Source organism: Pyxicephalus adspersus, chromosome Z (assembly GCF_032062135.1).
Source record: "Pyxicephalus adspersus chromosome Z, UCB_Pads_2.0, whole genome shotgun sequence".
Lineage (NCBI taxonomy): Eukaryota > Metazoa > Chordata > Amphibia > Anura > Pyxicephalidae > Pyxicephalus > Pyxicephalus adspersus.
The window spans coordinates 61,887,921-61,903,677 of NC_092871.1; the positions used below are offsets into that span (position 1 = coordinate 61,887,921).

The window sequence follows — 15,757 nt, forward strand, 5'->3', positions numbered from 1 at the left end:
GCATCCTGATGGCTCATATTGATTAGGCCTGGGGCGTGCAGCAGGAACAGCAGGAAGAGGAGGCGGTGGGCTCTGAGAGAGAGCGTGGACAGCATTGGGTAGAGTTAGAGCTGAGATGGAGCAAGGAGGACATTAGAAGTTGAGGCCATCACCTATATGGACAGTGTCGAAGCATTAGCTTTTAGAGACATCAATGAATGAATGAATGAACGAGATTCCAATCTTTCCGCACCGAGATTGGAATCTCGTTCATCCATTTATGTCTCCAAAAGCTACAGCTTCGACACTGTCCATATGGGTGATGGCCTCAACCTCTAATGCCGTCCTTGCTCCTTTCAGGGCCCACCTCCTCCTCCTCATGCTGTAACTGATGCCGCCTGCCCAGTTCCCAAACTCTGGATGCCAGTTACAATTGCGGTCCCCGCTCCATCTCAGTGCCCACCGCCTCCTCCTACTGCTGCTGCTGCTGCCACCTGTCACTTGTAACGTATGACAGAGCTGTGTAGCTGGGTAATTTTTGGACTGAAAGACCACCCTCAGAGACCCCTGCCTGTACTCTGAAGCCTGTGTATGGCTTGTAACCGAGCGGTGAAACCTGGTTGCTAATTTTTGGACCAAAGGAACCCCCTCATGTCCCTATCTGCCTCTACTCGGAGACCGTGTAAAATGCGGCATGTTCCCTTGGCCGCCACATGAAATGGCCTTGCCAGCAACAGCAAAAAGACTTCCTTATTTTTTTTTTACTTGTAAAGTTCTGTACAGAGCTGGGGGAGTCTTGACATGTCTTTTTAAATGTATTTATAGGCTGTAGAAGCTCTCCACCGACCCAAACAACAACCCGAATTTTTCCCACATTGACTTTAATGGTGTTCAAATTCAATGTTCGATCACCTGAAGGCAGGGTAAAAATAATACAGATAAATAATTCTGATACCAGTTGAAATCTATCAAAATGAACTGAAAAATTTCTGTGAAAAAATACAGAATTTTCATTCTGATACCACTTGCTTTCTATCCAAAAGGACAGAAAAATGTATGTATTTCTCTACTAAAAATACAAATATTTAATTATGAATCACAGCTCCATTGCAAGTGATATAGGCCTCAGAGTAGGCAGGGAGCCCTGATGGGGATGCTCGTTATAAAAAATTACCCAGTTACACAGCTACATTGCAAGTTATTGACCTCAGAGACAGAGTAGAGGTAGAGGGCCACCAGGGGGAGGAGTATAAGGAGATGCCGAAAGCTGTGAACATGCTCTTCACATTAAGGTGTCAGCAGGCCGTGCAGCAGTGGACAACTAATCAGTACACTCTGCAGAGGGGGTGTTGAAGTCATTGCCGATCCAAGCCTCATTAATTTTAATAAAAGTGACCCGGTCTACATTTTCTGCGGAGAGCGGAATCCCATTGTCACTCAATACGCCCCAAGCTGCACTGAACGCTCTTTCAGATAACACACTTGTGGCTGGGCAGGCAAGGATCTGAATGGCATGTTCTGCCAGCTCCAGCCACTGCTCAAGCTTGGATACCCAGTAGCCCAGTGGGTCCTGGCTTTGCAGGTTGCAGATGTCCCATGCAGAGCTCAGGTATTCCTGCACCATGACTGACTACCGCTGCTCAGTGTCATTGGCAATTGCTGCACAACTGGCAGCTTGCTTCTACTGATAAAAGCCTGTATAGTTTGGTTTAGACGACCTCTGACGCCCATGCCGACCTCTACCGCTGCTTAAAGCAGTTGTTTTGCTCCCGTGGCTGTTGGAACTGCCATAGGGATCCCTGCTGCTGCTGGCAGTTGGAAAGACTGAGCACAAGTCCCGTACAAGCACTTCTTGGTAGTGCTGCATTTTAGGTCCCATGTACCAGGGCAAGATCAGTCGTTTTATCTCGGGGTTGTAACGTGGATCCAGTAACGTAGCAATCCAATAGTCGTCAGTCTTAGTTTTAATGTGTTGAATGTGTGTATTTTTGGCTTTGCACTCTTGCATGAAGGCTGTCATGTGGCTTAAACTACCCACAGCTGAGGTAATTCTGTACCCAGACTCCTGTGGGTCGAACAGCAGCACAGGGTCCTTGTCCTCCTCCTCCTCCTCCGCCTGGTCTTGCCATCCACGGAACATGGCGCCTTGTGTTTGGGTGGATGGATGCTCAAGTACCCTCAATATCCTCCTCTGCCCCTTCCTCCCCTTCTCCCATGCCTGCAATGTCCACATCATCCTCTTCCACCTCCTCTTCCTGGATTTGTGGTGCACTATGTCTAGTAGGCACGCATGTCCGAGATGATGTTTGAAACGTCTCTTGATGCAGCGTCCGCTCTCTGTCGTGTCCGAGATCCACCATCATCTGTTCCAGCAGGCATATGATGGGGATGGTGTCACTGACACAAGCCTGATCTCTGCTGATCATCCTGGTGGCCTCTTCAAAAGGTGACAATACAGTGCACAAGTCCTACATTTGCAGCCACTCAGCAGGGCTGAAGAAAGGTAGTGTAGGTATACGTCTCAAACAGACTGCCACATAATCCACCACAGCTTTCTGTTGATCAGCCAGCTGCTGCAGCATGTAAAAGGTGGAATTCCAACGTGTGGCCACATCACAAATTAACCGGTGCACTGGCAGGTTGAGATTTCGCTGTAACTCCACCAATCTGGCAGTGGCTGTGTACGACCAGCAGAAATGCTCTGACAACTTTCTTACCTTCAGGAACAACGGCTGGAGGCCTTGGTAATTCCTAAGGAAGCGCCGTACTATCAGGTTTATTGCGTAAGCCAAGCAAGGTACGTGTGTGAGTTTCCCACAACGCAGGGCTGCCAGCAGATTGGCCCCGTTGTTACACACGACCTTGCCTGGCTGAAGTCTGTTGGGAGTTAACCAATCTGTCCCCGTGCTCCAACAAGGCACTTAGAATGGCTGTGCCCATGTGGCAGAGGGAACACAGGCTTCGCAACCTCAGGACTGCATGGCAACGTCGGAATTGTGCACCAAAATAGCAAACTGCAGGTTCTTGCTGGCGGTGAACAGATGCTGCCGAATAAGAGGCGCTGGGTCTCCACGACAGTGTCCCTGGAGGAAGAGGTTGAGGCACAAGAGTCAAAGGAGGAGGTGGAAGTGGAGGTTGAGGAGGAAATTGCATCACGATGTGCTCTGGGCAGAGGTAGGTATGCAGGACTTGCTGCAGCTGCATCTTCCCCTGTTGCCACCAAAGTTACTTAGTAAGCTGTATAGGAAATATATCTTCCCACTCCATGCTTGCTCAACCAACCAATGCAAAGCAGGAACACATTTTTCTGCAAAATACTGTCGCTTAGGCATAACGTACTGTGAGTTCCTGCAGGAAAATGCATAATGGAACACATTGGAGCCCACCAGCCGGTAAGGGAGGAGCTCTAACGCTATCAGCTGTGCAATTGCCGCATTGATTAGCTTTGTTTTGGGGTAATTTGGGCCATATTTCCTCTTGCGCTCCAGCATCTGGGGGATGGAAGGTTGGATGCTGCTAATGCTAACCACAGAAAGATTGGACGGTGGGGTAGAAGTTGTGGGGGATGGCAATGATGCCTGGTCTTGACTGCTAGCAATGCGACAAACAGCAGCTGATTTGCGTTGGAGCTCCTGCTCACGGCTGGTGGAGCCTGAAAAAGGTAATGCTTGGCTACATGCCCCACTCAAATTGATGGCAGCAGCATGGGTACCTTTGGCGGCAGAAGGAGGAAAGGCAGTGGAGGAAGACTGAGCAGTTTGAGCTTGCTTCTTGGGCGGAGGTGGTCGCACAGAGCTCTGTGCTTTCACCAGGTGTTCCCGCCAGGTTACCGGGTGGTGGCTTTTTAAATGAGTGCTCATGCAAATTGTTCCAAGTTTGTTTGGGTTTTTGCCTCGTTTCAAGTGTTGAGCACACAGTTTGCAGATGACCATAGTGTTGTCATCACTATGGACATTAAAAAATGCCCACACGGGCGAACATCTAACTGGGCTGAAGGGTGCTCTGGAGCTGGTGCTCGTGGTGGGGGTCCACAATTGTTGAGGCATAGCTGTGGTGACAGGCAGCTTCTGACGATGGAAGACTATGACTTGCCGGTTTATTTGGCTCGCCGAGTTGCTGAGCCCCAAAATGTCTGTTGATATGCAACATGTTCATGTCTGTTGGATTCAAAGCTGTTGAAATGCTAGAGTACCCCATTCCTAATGTGCGCTGGGACATCATAAAAGGGAATTTCTACAGGGCCACACAGGCAGATTTGCACCAATTGGATGTGAATAGCGTGCACTTCCACTTACGCTTCAACCTGTGCTCCAGGGTTAAAAATGCCACCCACTCGAATCAGCTGGCTCATCGGAAGTATACCTGCATCCTGATGCCTCATATTGATCATAGAGAACATAGAGAATGTGCTGGCCAACTTCCAACATGGACCTTAGCCTGATGTTGTCATCATCACCTCGTGTATATAGGATGATAGCAGGTATCATGATGAGCAATCTGTCACTGCAAATGTACAAAACCAACATGGACCACCTGTTAATTCGGCTCACCAAGGTGCTGTGCCCCAAATGTCTGTTGATTTGCAACACGTCCATGTCTGTTGGATTCAAAGCTGGCAAAGTGCTAGAGTACCCAATTCCTAATGTAAGCTGGGACATCATAGAAGGGAATTTCTACAGCACCACTGGCATATTTGCACCAATTGGATGTGATAGACTTGCACTTCCACTTACGCTTCAAGCTGTGCTCCAGGGTTAAAGATGCCACCCACTCGAATCAGCTGGCTCATCGGAAGTATACCTGCATCATATTGATCAAGCCTGGGCCATGCAGCAGGAAGAGCAGGAAGAGGCTCTGAGACGGAGTAGGAGCAGGAGGAGTAACACAGCCATCCACACTACGTCTCAGGGCCTGCCATCTCCTACTCATGCTATTACTGCTGCTGCCTGCCCAGTACCCAGCTCTAGATGCCAGGCTCAACAGGGTCTTCTTTCCGCGCTGATTCCGCCAAGCCTGTTCCGTTTCATGTGGTTTTGCTAAATAGTAGGTACGGATTGGAATCTCGTTGATCCATTCATGTGTCCAATAGCTACAGCTTCGACACAGTCCAAATGGGTGATGGCCTCAACCTCTAATGCCGTCCTTGCTCCTTCTCAGGGCCCACCGCCTCCTCCTCATGCTGTAACTGATGCCGCCTGCCCAGTTCCCAACTCTGGATGCCAGTTACAAATGCAGTCCCTGCTCCGTCTTAGTGCCCACCGCCTCCTGCTCCTGCTGCTGCCACCTGTCACTTGTAACGTATACCAGAGCTGTGTAGCTGGGTAATTTTTGGACTGGAAGACCCCCCTCAGAGACCTCTGCCTGTACTCTGAAGCCTGTGAATGGCTTGTAAAGGAGCGATGAAACCTGGTGGCTAATTTTTGGACCAGAGGAACCCCCTCATGTCCCTCTCTGGCTCTACTCGGAGAACGTGTAAAATCCGGCATGTTCCCTTGGCTGACCCATAAAATGGCATGAGCTACTACTTGCCAGCAACAGAGAAAAGGCTTCCTTGTTTTTTTTTTTACCTGTACAGTGTTGTGCAGAACCGGGGGGAGTCTTGACATGTCTTTTTAATAGTATTTATAGGCTGTAGAAGCTCTCCACCAATCCAAATAACAACCCAAATTTTTCCCCAATTGACTTTAATGGAGTTCGAATTCGATGTTTGATCACCCGAATAATTATGCATTATTCAACCGAAAAGTGGTCGAATCGAATAGTGAGCTATTCGATCAACACTATACAGTACTAAATTAGTACATTAAATACTATAAAAGTACAGGGGTCTGCACTCTCAGTACTGACAGGAAGAAGATGAACAGAGAATGTTCTAATCTAACAAATCCTCAAAGCAGCAATCAAGATTAGGCCCCTTTTACCAACATTGGATTTGCCTCTGGTACTTAAGGTCCTCTTGTTGACTTCTTTCCATCTCATCCATGTGTATTCCGTTGAGACATTAACCTGGAAAACAGTTTTGCTAACAGAAATTACATCTGCTCAAAGAGTCTCAGAACTCCAATCTCTTTAAATTCGAGAACCTTACTGCTCTATTTCATTAGAAAGAGTATGCCTGCGTCCTTCTCCACAATCCCAGCCAAAGGTTTTGTCTGTGTTTCACCTAAATTGGGAAGCAGTGCTACCCGCAATGAAGGCAGCACATGAGCTGATTTAGGAAGAGGAAGAAAACAATTCTAAGAATTTAGATAGGGTTCCTATAATATCTATTTATAAACAGAGAACACAAGGTTTCAGGAAGGTGGATAACATGTTTGTGTATCCCAGTGGACCAAAAAGAGGCCAAGCTGCTCTTGCAAAGAATCATTTCCTTTTGGATTTTGGAAACAATCAAATTGGCTTATTTTCTTATGGGATTGACTCCACTGCAAGAAATCAGAGCTCACTCAACAAGGGGCATGTCAAAATCATGGGCTTCCTATGCAAAAGTCTCAACAGAGACATTCTGCAAAGCAGCCAGCTGGAAGTCACCCAATACTTTCATTAGACATTATAAATTGAAAGCCTTCTCAGACACAGACTCTACGTTTAGCTCCTCTGTATTATTTTCAGCATTGAAGAAACATTAAAGAATATTTTGCATTAATACAAGTTTCAAGAATTATATATTTCTTTTTTTGCTTGTTATATCCCATAAGGTGCTCTGGCAGGAGGAGTGTCAGGAAAAAGGAAAATTGTTGACATACTAACCTGTAATTTTCCTTTCCTGGCAACTCCTCCTGACAGCGCAGTTTAGGAGTTGCATGGTAACCTGTCTGAACTATACATTTTCCATTCTCCATTAATTTGTCCAGCTATGGGCTCCAGTTCTTCCATCTAGGAAATGAAAACTCACCAACCTATATACATCTTACTGCAGACCTTCTTCCAATTGGTCAGGATAGTATAGTACCCAGATGGGATCCATGTATCTATGTGTTTTGGCAGCAAAAATTTATACTATTTATATACACTCAGTAAGTTGTGTGAATTTGGTTACATAGTGGTGAGAGTATTGTAACAGACATACTGCTCATTAGCAGTCACTGCACTCATTAGCATTCACCGAGCATCAACTCTCCAGCTTTCATATATTTCATATATTACAGTGAGGTGAAGTGAGCCTTGTTGAATAGTGCCTGTTTACTATGTGCAAATAAACATAGCTACAAAAATATGGCGTTAGACTTTTTTATTGACACTCCATATTAGATAAAGATGATAATGTTGGGTCAGCTTTCATTAAGGCCATTGACACAAAATGAAATTTAGACATGCCCAGAATAAATAATAAAAGTAATAAACTAATAACTAAAAAATTTTTTTTTTCGAGTTGTCCTAGGCACAGGGCCCCAAGTGTTTTATGGTCAACATAACCCTGGGCATCATAATAGCACAGGTATTCCTAGTCCTACACTACTGATGGTAACCATGTATGGCTAGAATTATGCTTGCTCCAGCGTTCCTTTATCAAGGTCAAAATAATTTTCTTTTCGTGATATGCTAGCTTAACACCTCTCTCTGCGTACTATATTTCATTTAAACTATCTCCACAAATGAACAAAACACAGCTTAGTAAAAAAGACTGTCAAGGACAGTAGAATGGAAATTGTTATGAATGATCAATGATGTGTATATACTCCAGAAGGAATTATTGACATTTATTAATGTTTTGTATGTTTTTTTAACAAAAAACTTATTCAACATTAAAAAATATTTCTATACAATTTTATTAACGAAAAACGTTTTTCTAATGAGTATATTACAATAAAAGCACAAAAAAGTCCCATTCCAAATGACTTTTTGAGTCTGTAACAATATAACAAGGATGTAGTGCCATTGAAAAAATCTCCCAAACATAATCTTTTGTTAAATAAGAGCACAAACGAATCTACAGATTGTAAAAAAGTAATATTCTAAATTATCGTTTGGGGCACATTAAGAACAGGATTGTCTTCTGTATCATAAAAAGCTTGCGTATTTATTCGAACATCTTCATAGAAAATAACAGCAGTAGTTAAATAAGAATTTATGAGTGTAAATATGTGTGTGTGTGTGTGGTGATGCCCGATGTGACGTCCCACAATATAGTTACAACGAGATATACACCATTCCATACATTCAAATATGGTCATACAGAAATAGAGAACGAAAAGAATATGCTAATACAACTCATAAATATTTGGTCCAGCCTTCGGGGCAGTCTTAAACTCCAAAATAGCATCAACTCTGTCAAGTAAAACAACAGATGTTCTGCCCTTCACTTCACCTTTAGTTACGTACAAAAGCATGATATCATATAAAATTATAGGTTTCCAACAATTCCTTCTCTTGAGGGTGAGATTTATTCGATCCCTCAAAAGTTCATAGGCTTCCCTCAAAAGTTCATAGGCTCAATATATGGTAAACTGTGATTATAAAATTATTTGAATACTTATCTATATCAGTTCTATTACGTTGATCTATCTTCTTTCAGTCTCATTGGTCCGCTAAAAAGTCTTTTTCTTCTCATCAAGAAATAATCCTTAGAACAAAAGGAAACTTGGAGATAAAAGTCACGTTTTTGCAAATACTTTCATATGTATAAAGGAGTAGTCTTTTCATCATTATTTGTCTTTTGGCAGTAACTCAAACCTTTATTATGTTGGTCATCATCAGGAGGTTTTTAGCCTTTTCTGGATACTCATGGTTGGTCACAGGTCTTTCTCTAAGTCATCACTGTAGGTCTCATCCTATTGATATTAATCATTCTTTACTCAAAACTTGAGAATATTGACTATCAGGATCAACATCATGATCAGTCACATATAGCAACTTTTCATCAAGAGCAGTGATTTCAACAAATCAATTCCAAATCTGGCAATGTATTATGTAGAACCATTTACCATACAACATGTGTAAACTGACATGTTGGCAGTCCTTAAAGCCATTAAAGTCATTAAAGTTCATAAATTCAACCAACATAAAATGAATTTTTTAGTCTGCACAGAAATGACAAAAGCTTACATTTTCTCTTCCTTTATATATCTATATATATCTTTATATATATTTTTATATATCTATAAATAATATAAACTTTCATATGATACCTTTATTCATGAAACATAAAAAATGATCATGTAAATTAATTCAGCATAATATTGTGAAACATTGATGTGTTGCCTTTGGAACAAAAACCTTAATAATTAGCATCATTTTTTTTTAATTCCCCTTATAACCATAATTTATATTGTTTAAATGTGTGAAACCATTTTCATTACTCTTGACATCATAAGATGTAACTCTCATATAATTCAACTTTTCCTTATTATTATATACCTATTACCTAAAGATAATTGAGTCAACATAACATAAAATACTCAAAACTAAAAGAATAATAATAAATAGTACACTTACTCTCCATCATTGGTTTCAGTAATTTCATAAAAAAACAATTATTAAATATAATATATACATAAATTATTGACACAATGCATAAGAAAAACATTTTAATAATACCAACTCTAAAGAGGAATACTGTCTTGTAATAAATACCTCTGAAATAATCTTTTATAGTTTTATACCTCATACTAGTAAGCAATTGTACTAGTAAACAGCTGTCGGTTGTCAATCATTGTAAAGTCTGCAATTTAAACTACTTCTACAATGTATGATAATCAATGCAATATTTAAACAAGTAACATAGACCTCTTTCAACCATTCAAATAATTCACCTAAAATATCATAGGTTATATCATCTCAAAACCAGTATTTAAAACTTTTCATTTTAATTAGGAATTATAAATAGATATTCATGATGCATCATTTTACTTCTTTATTAATATTATTTGATCTTATATTATAATCTTAAAGTTTAATTTATTGGTACCATAAACATATAAAACTTGACAAACAAACATGTAACAAATAATTACTCAATACCATGGCAACCTATTTTGTTTTTCCTCTTTAACTTGTTTTAAGTTATTTATTGTCCTTCAAGACCTAATTTAACCCACTGTTAGTTAAGTTGTAACCTAATCTCCTTAAAGGTTTCCTTTAATATTTGTTTTTAACAACCATGTGTTTGTCCATTAACAAAAGACTTGTAACTTTTCCAGTCAGGTGTGAACCGACACTTACTCGTACACTGTTATCATTCAATATGTTTATTGCCATAGATATTATTTGTTTTAGTAATTAGTGATTATCAAACATCACATTATCATGCATTTTGAAGCACAGATGCCATCAACCATTTCATTCAATCACAACCCCATGCTTTTCAAACATGCAACCCATATATTCCATGGAAAGACTCTCACTTCTCCTTTAGTAGAACCTTTATCTTGGAAACAAAAAAGGCAAGTACATTAGAGTCACATTTATTGAAAATTCAATAACATCATTACAAAATAAAACAAAAGAATGATCCTCCTCTTACTCCTAAATGGAAAAGAGAAAAGTATGGTCCTATTCATAAACTTGTCATGACAACTAGTATACATATGTGGAACATATTCATATCACATCACCTCAATGTATATAATGTGATAAGCCAATAGTAGCCTTCCAATCACAATTTAGCATCACTGAACATATTTGTAACTCTATAATAATAAAAATATATTCGACATATTATAATTTTGATTTTGATCATAGTTTAGGCCTTTAGCATATTATAGTACTATATTATTAAAATATATTTTAAACAGCATATATTTTATCTGCTTTTTAATATATTATAAATTCCCTAAACAAGAAAATATCCTTTTGTACATAGCCTTAACATCTTTACCAAAAGACAGTTTTTACAAATATTTAATGTATTATCCTATGCCTGTCCATGTCTTGCTCCAAAATTAGCATGATTTAACCTTTGCCTTGAAAACCCATACACACTTGACAGATGGCTTGCTGACATGCTGGAAACTTGAAAAGCATTCTTCTGGTCTCTTTAAATTCTGATCATCCCCTTTATCATTTGGTGACACTCTTCTATTTTAAAAACATACATTATTCTTGTGATCCTGCTTTGTTTACTCTCATTGGGTGAGTAGTAAAGTAAGATTGCCTTACATGTTTATCAACATTAACTCCCTTTTTATGATTTCTGACTTCCCGACTAAAACCTTTATTTTTGGTTCCTTTACTCATTTCTATTGAAGGTGCATGAAATGAAGAAATCTCGCACCGTCATTGTGTCCTCCATACTCTGTCCTTCTAAGTTCTATATGGAGATAAGTTTGAAACACGCTGTGTTGTCTGCTCTTCCTCCCTAAATGATTGTTTATGCAGTTTATTATCATACCTCTCAGCTTTTAAACATGCCATAATTCTCTCTAACCTTAAAGAAACCCTCACTGAACCCCTCCCTACCCTCTAACTACCGTCCTATCTCCCTTCTCCCATATGTCTCCAAACTTCTTGAACACCTTATCTACAAAAGACTCACCGATTACCTGAGCACCAACTCTCTCCTTGAGCCCTTCCAGTCTGGTTTTAGAGCTGCCCATTCCACTGAAACAGCCCTTACTAAAGTGGTCAATGACCTCATCAGAGCTAAGTCTCAAGGCATCTTTTCCCTGCTTCTTCTCCTTGATCTTTCCTCTGCTTTTGACACTGTTGATCATCCCTTCTAATACAAATCATGTGCTCTATTGGTATCAATGACACTGCTCTCTCCTGGTTTGCTTCCTATCTGTCTGACTGCTCCCTTCAAGTTTCTTTCAATGGTAACTCCTCCTCGCCCACTCTCCTCCCTGTTGGTGTTCCCCAAGGGTCAGTCCTTGGACCAGTCCTTTGGCTTACAGTACCATCTGTATGCAGATGACACTCAAATCTATCTGTCCACCCCTGATCTGTCTCCCTCAGTCCTGGACAAGGTCTCATGCTGCCTGTCAGCCATCTCATCATGGATGTCTGACTGATTTTTGAAACTCAACCTGGATAAATCAGAACTCATCATCATCCCCCTCAAGTTCCGCATCTCCCCCTGACATGTATCTAACTGTTAACAACACTGTTATTCGGCCCTCCCCTCAGACACGTTGTCTTGGTGTCACCTTTGACTCTGCCTTCTCATTTATTTCTCATATTCAGAACATTTCTAGGTTCTGTCACTTTCACCTGTTCAACATTTCCAAAATCTGCCCAAAATCAGTCCTTGGAGCAGTTCTCTTTTCACTCTCCACCTCCTCTCTCAGAAGTCTCATATCCTCCTTTGGTTTACAGTACCATCTATATGCTGATCACACTCAAAACTATCTGTCCACCCAACTTGTCTCCCTTAGTCCTGAACAAGATTCATGCTTCCTGTCGGCCACCTTGTCATGGATGTCTGACAGATTTCTGAAACTCAACCTGGATAAAACTGAACTCGCCATCTTTCCCCCCTCACATTCCAAATCTCCCCCTGACATATTTCTAACTGCTAATAACACTGTTATCTGTCCCTCCCTTCAGGCATGTTGTCTTGGCATCATCTTTGATTCTGCCCTCTCATTTATTTCTCATATTCAGAACATTTCTAGGTCCTGTCACTTTCACCTACACAACATTTCCAAAATCAAACAACATTGCCCTACCTGTCCCCAGAGACCACCAAACTCCTTGTACACACTCTTTTCATCTCATCATCTCCCGTCTGGACTACTGTAACATCCTTCTCTCTGGTATTCCGCTAACTTGACTCTCTCCTCTACAATCTAATATGAATGCTGCAGCGAGCCTTATCCATCCTTCCCACCACTCCTCTTCTGCTGCATCTCTTTTTAGTTCTCTTTATTGGCTTCCATTTCACTTTAGAATCAATTTCAAGCTCCTCTTTTTTGCCTTTAAATCTCTCCACAGTTCTTGTCTCACTTACCTTTCTGACCTGGTAAAAAAACACTGCCCTAGACGCTCTCTTCGCTATTCCAATGACCTACTATTGACTTACTCATGCATAACCTCATTACACGCATGGCTCAAAGCCTTTTCTAGAGCAGCCCTGGCTCTCTGGAATGGTCTTCCTCATCCTATCTGGCTTGCTCCAACATTCTGCTTTTTTTAAAGAGCACTAAAAACCTATTTTTTCAAACTTGCCTACCCGTCTTCTTCTATCTTTTGAAACCCTCACTACTTCCCACCACTACATATCTCCACTGTTATTGTGTGCTACTTCCCCAACCTCCTAGATTGTAAGCAGGGTCCTCTCCTCCTTCTGTGTCACTGTCTGTATCTGTCTATCATTTGCAACCCCTATTTAATGTACAACCCTAGCTTTATAGATAGTTTAAATTTTCTGATAGAATAGAAATGTTCTGAATATGAGAAGTAAAAGAGAGGGCAGAATCGAAGATGATGCCAAGACAACATGCCTGAAGGGAGGGACAGATAACAGTGTTATTAGCAGTTAGAAATATGTCAGGGGGAGATATGGAATGTGAGGGGGGAAAGATGATGAGTTCGGTTTTATCCAGGTAGAGTTTCAGAAATCAGTCAGACATCCATGACAAGGTGGCCGACAGGAAGCATGAAACCTTGTCCAGGACTAAGGAAGACAAGTCGGGTGGACAGATAGTTTTGAGTGTGATAAGCATATAGATGGTACTGTAAACCAGAGGATATGAGACTACTGAGAGAGGAGGTGGAGAGTGAAAAGAGAACTGCTCCAAGGACTGACCCTTGGGGGACACCAACAGGGAGCAGAGTGGTACAGGAGGAATTGAACAAAACTTGAAAGGAATGATCAAACAGGTAGGAAGCAAACGATTTTGTCAATTTTATCTCTAAAGTAAGTGGCTATGTATTGGGCAGAGAAGGTAGTTGTGGGAGGGAGCAGGTGTGGGGATTAGGAGGTAGTAAATTGTTGAGAAGAGCCTGCGTGGGTTGGAAGCTTGATAGGAGAGGACAGCGGAGAAATCATTTTGCTCTCCGACAGTGAGTGCAGTGGTAAAGTGTTGTAGTCTGGCTTTGTAGTCCATGAAGTAGGCGCTGGGGCCAGATTTCCTCCATTTGCGCTCAGCTGCACAAACAGTCTTTTGTAGATGTTTTATGATTGTTGTGCCAGGGTTGAGGGTTAGCAGAACGGGAGTAGGGGAAGGTGGCAGGGGCAACTTTATCAAAGGCCACAGAAAGAGTGTGGTTGAACTGAGTGGCAGCTTTATCTGGAGATGTGATTTTAGAGAAGGTGGGTGTTAGGGCAGTTTGAGAATAGGTTGTGGTAAAAGTTACAAATAACTCTGAGCCATTGCCTAGGTCTGAGATATGGCCAAAGGGGGCAAGAGTGAGGCTGCAGAGTTCGGAAAATACCAGGTCTACAGTGTGTCTGGCGATGTGTGTGGGGCTGTTAATGGGGGTTGCACCGGCCTGGATATATTGTTTCCATAACAGAAATGTCCTGGTGGAACCTCTCCCCTTGTTCATCTCTCACGTCACCCAAATTTTGTGGGAAGAAATTAGATGGGAAAGTAAGAAATTAATTTTAAGTGACATTCGGCAGCCAAGTTGATGGTATGCTGTTAACTAGAGATTAGTGTTGGTCGAATAGCTCACTATTCGATTCGGCAGATATTCGCACGAATAGAGCAAAAAATTTCGGGTGGTCGAATGTCAAAGTCGAACACCATTAAAGTCAATGGGAGGAAAAATTCAGGTTTTTTTCAGCACTGTGTAGAGCTTCTACAGCCTCCAGATGTAAAAAGATACATTGTAAAAGGATACATAAAAAGATACATTGTAAAAAGATACATTATAAAAAGATACATTATTAAAAAGATACATAACACTATTACATACCCCTGTACTTCACATGAAGATTAAAGAGCACCTGTCACATCAATATTAGGCTAAAGCTAGGTACACACTTCCAATAATTATTGTTAGAAAATGAACGATTACGACCGATCAACGATTGTGCACGATTATACTTGAATAATCATATTGTACATAATTCTGTACAAGCTGTAACAATATGATTGTTCATAATAATGACTGTTGGTAATCCACCAACAGTGTCCACACTGATACAATTGTATGAACGATGCAGGGAGGGACATGTAAAGGAGAAAGTGTACCGCAGAAACATGCACGATCACTGAACGACCGTACATGATAGATAGTGAAAGATCGTCGGCCAATCAGATCCACCGTGGCGGTCAATCATTTCCAACGACAATCCTCGTTCGTCAGCGTCCTTGGTCACTTTTTTTTGGCCAATCAGTTGTTCATCAGTCGTTCGTCGGTCATTTCTAACGATAATTATTGGACGTGTGTATGCAGCTTTAGTCTACAAGGACTGTTTCCCCAGCGTTTAACCTGAGGCTTTTTAAAGCCCATGTTTGAAGTCCCCATGCATTCCCATGGGCTAATCTACACCAGGACTTTTCCTTCAGGCACATTTTTGAGTGTTATCTTAAACGTTGTTTGCAACATTTAAAACATTAAAACGCTGGATAAACGCAGGAAAACGCTTCCATTGAACTCAATGGAGGCTTTTTCAAGCGTTTTTAAGCTTTTATGAAAGCTTCTATTGAAAACAACGGGGGCTTTTTTTAAACATTTTTAGCAGGACTTTGGAATCTGGAAGCCCCCTTTAATAAGGAAACTCCCAGATCTCCACCGCCCCACCCTCAGGAATGAGTACAGGGGTACATAAATCCCCTTACTCATTCCCTGAAAGGGTTAAAATATAAGTAAAAAATAGGACAAGGGTTTAATGTTAAATTATTTTATTAATGTGTGTGTTTGTGTAATTTAACTTTTTTTTTTTTTTTTA

At 41.2% G+C, this 15,757-nt stretch overlaps 1 long non-coding RNA gene across 2 annotated transcripts in view; it reads right to left on the reverse strand.

The window, feature by feature from the left end:
* Window positions 1–5,586: 5,586 nt before the first annotated feature.
* Window positions 5,587–15,757, reverse strand: part of LOC140343470 (uncharacterized) — a 183,129-nt gene continuing 172,958 nt past the window's right edge. For both annotated transcript variants that reach the window (XR_011923340.1, XR_011923338.1), the window contains one exon: window positions 5,587–8,750. This is a non-coding gene — a long non-coding RNA (uncharacterized lncRNA). The remainder of the gene's footprint in view (window positions 8,751–15,757) is intronic.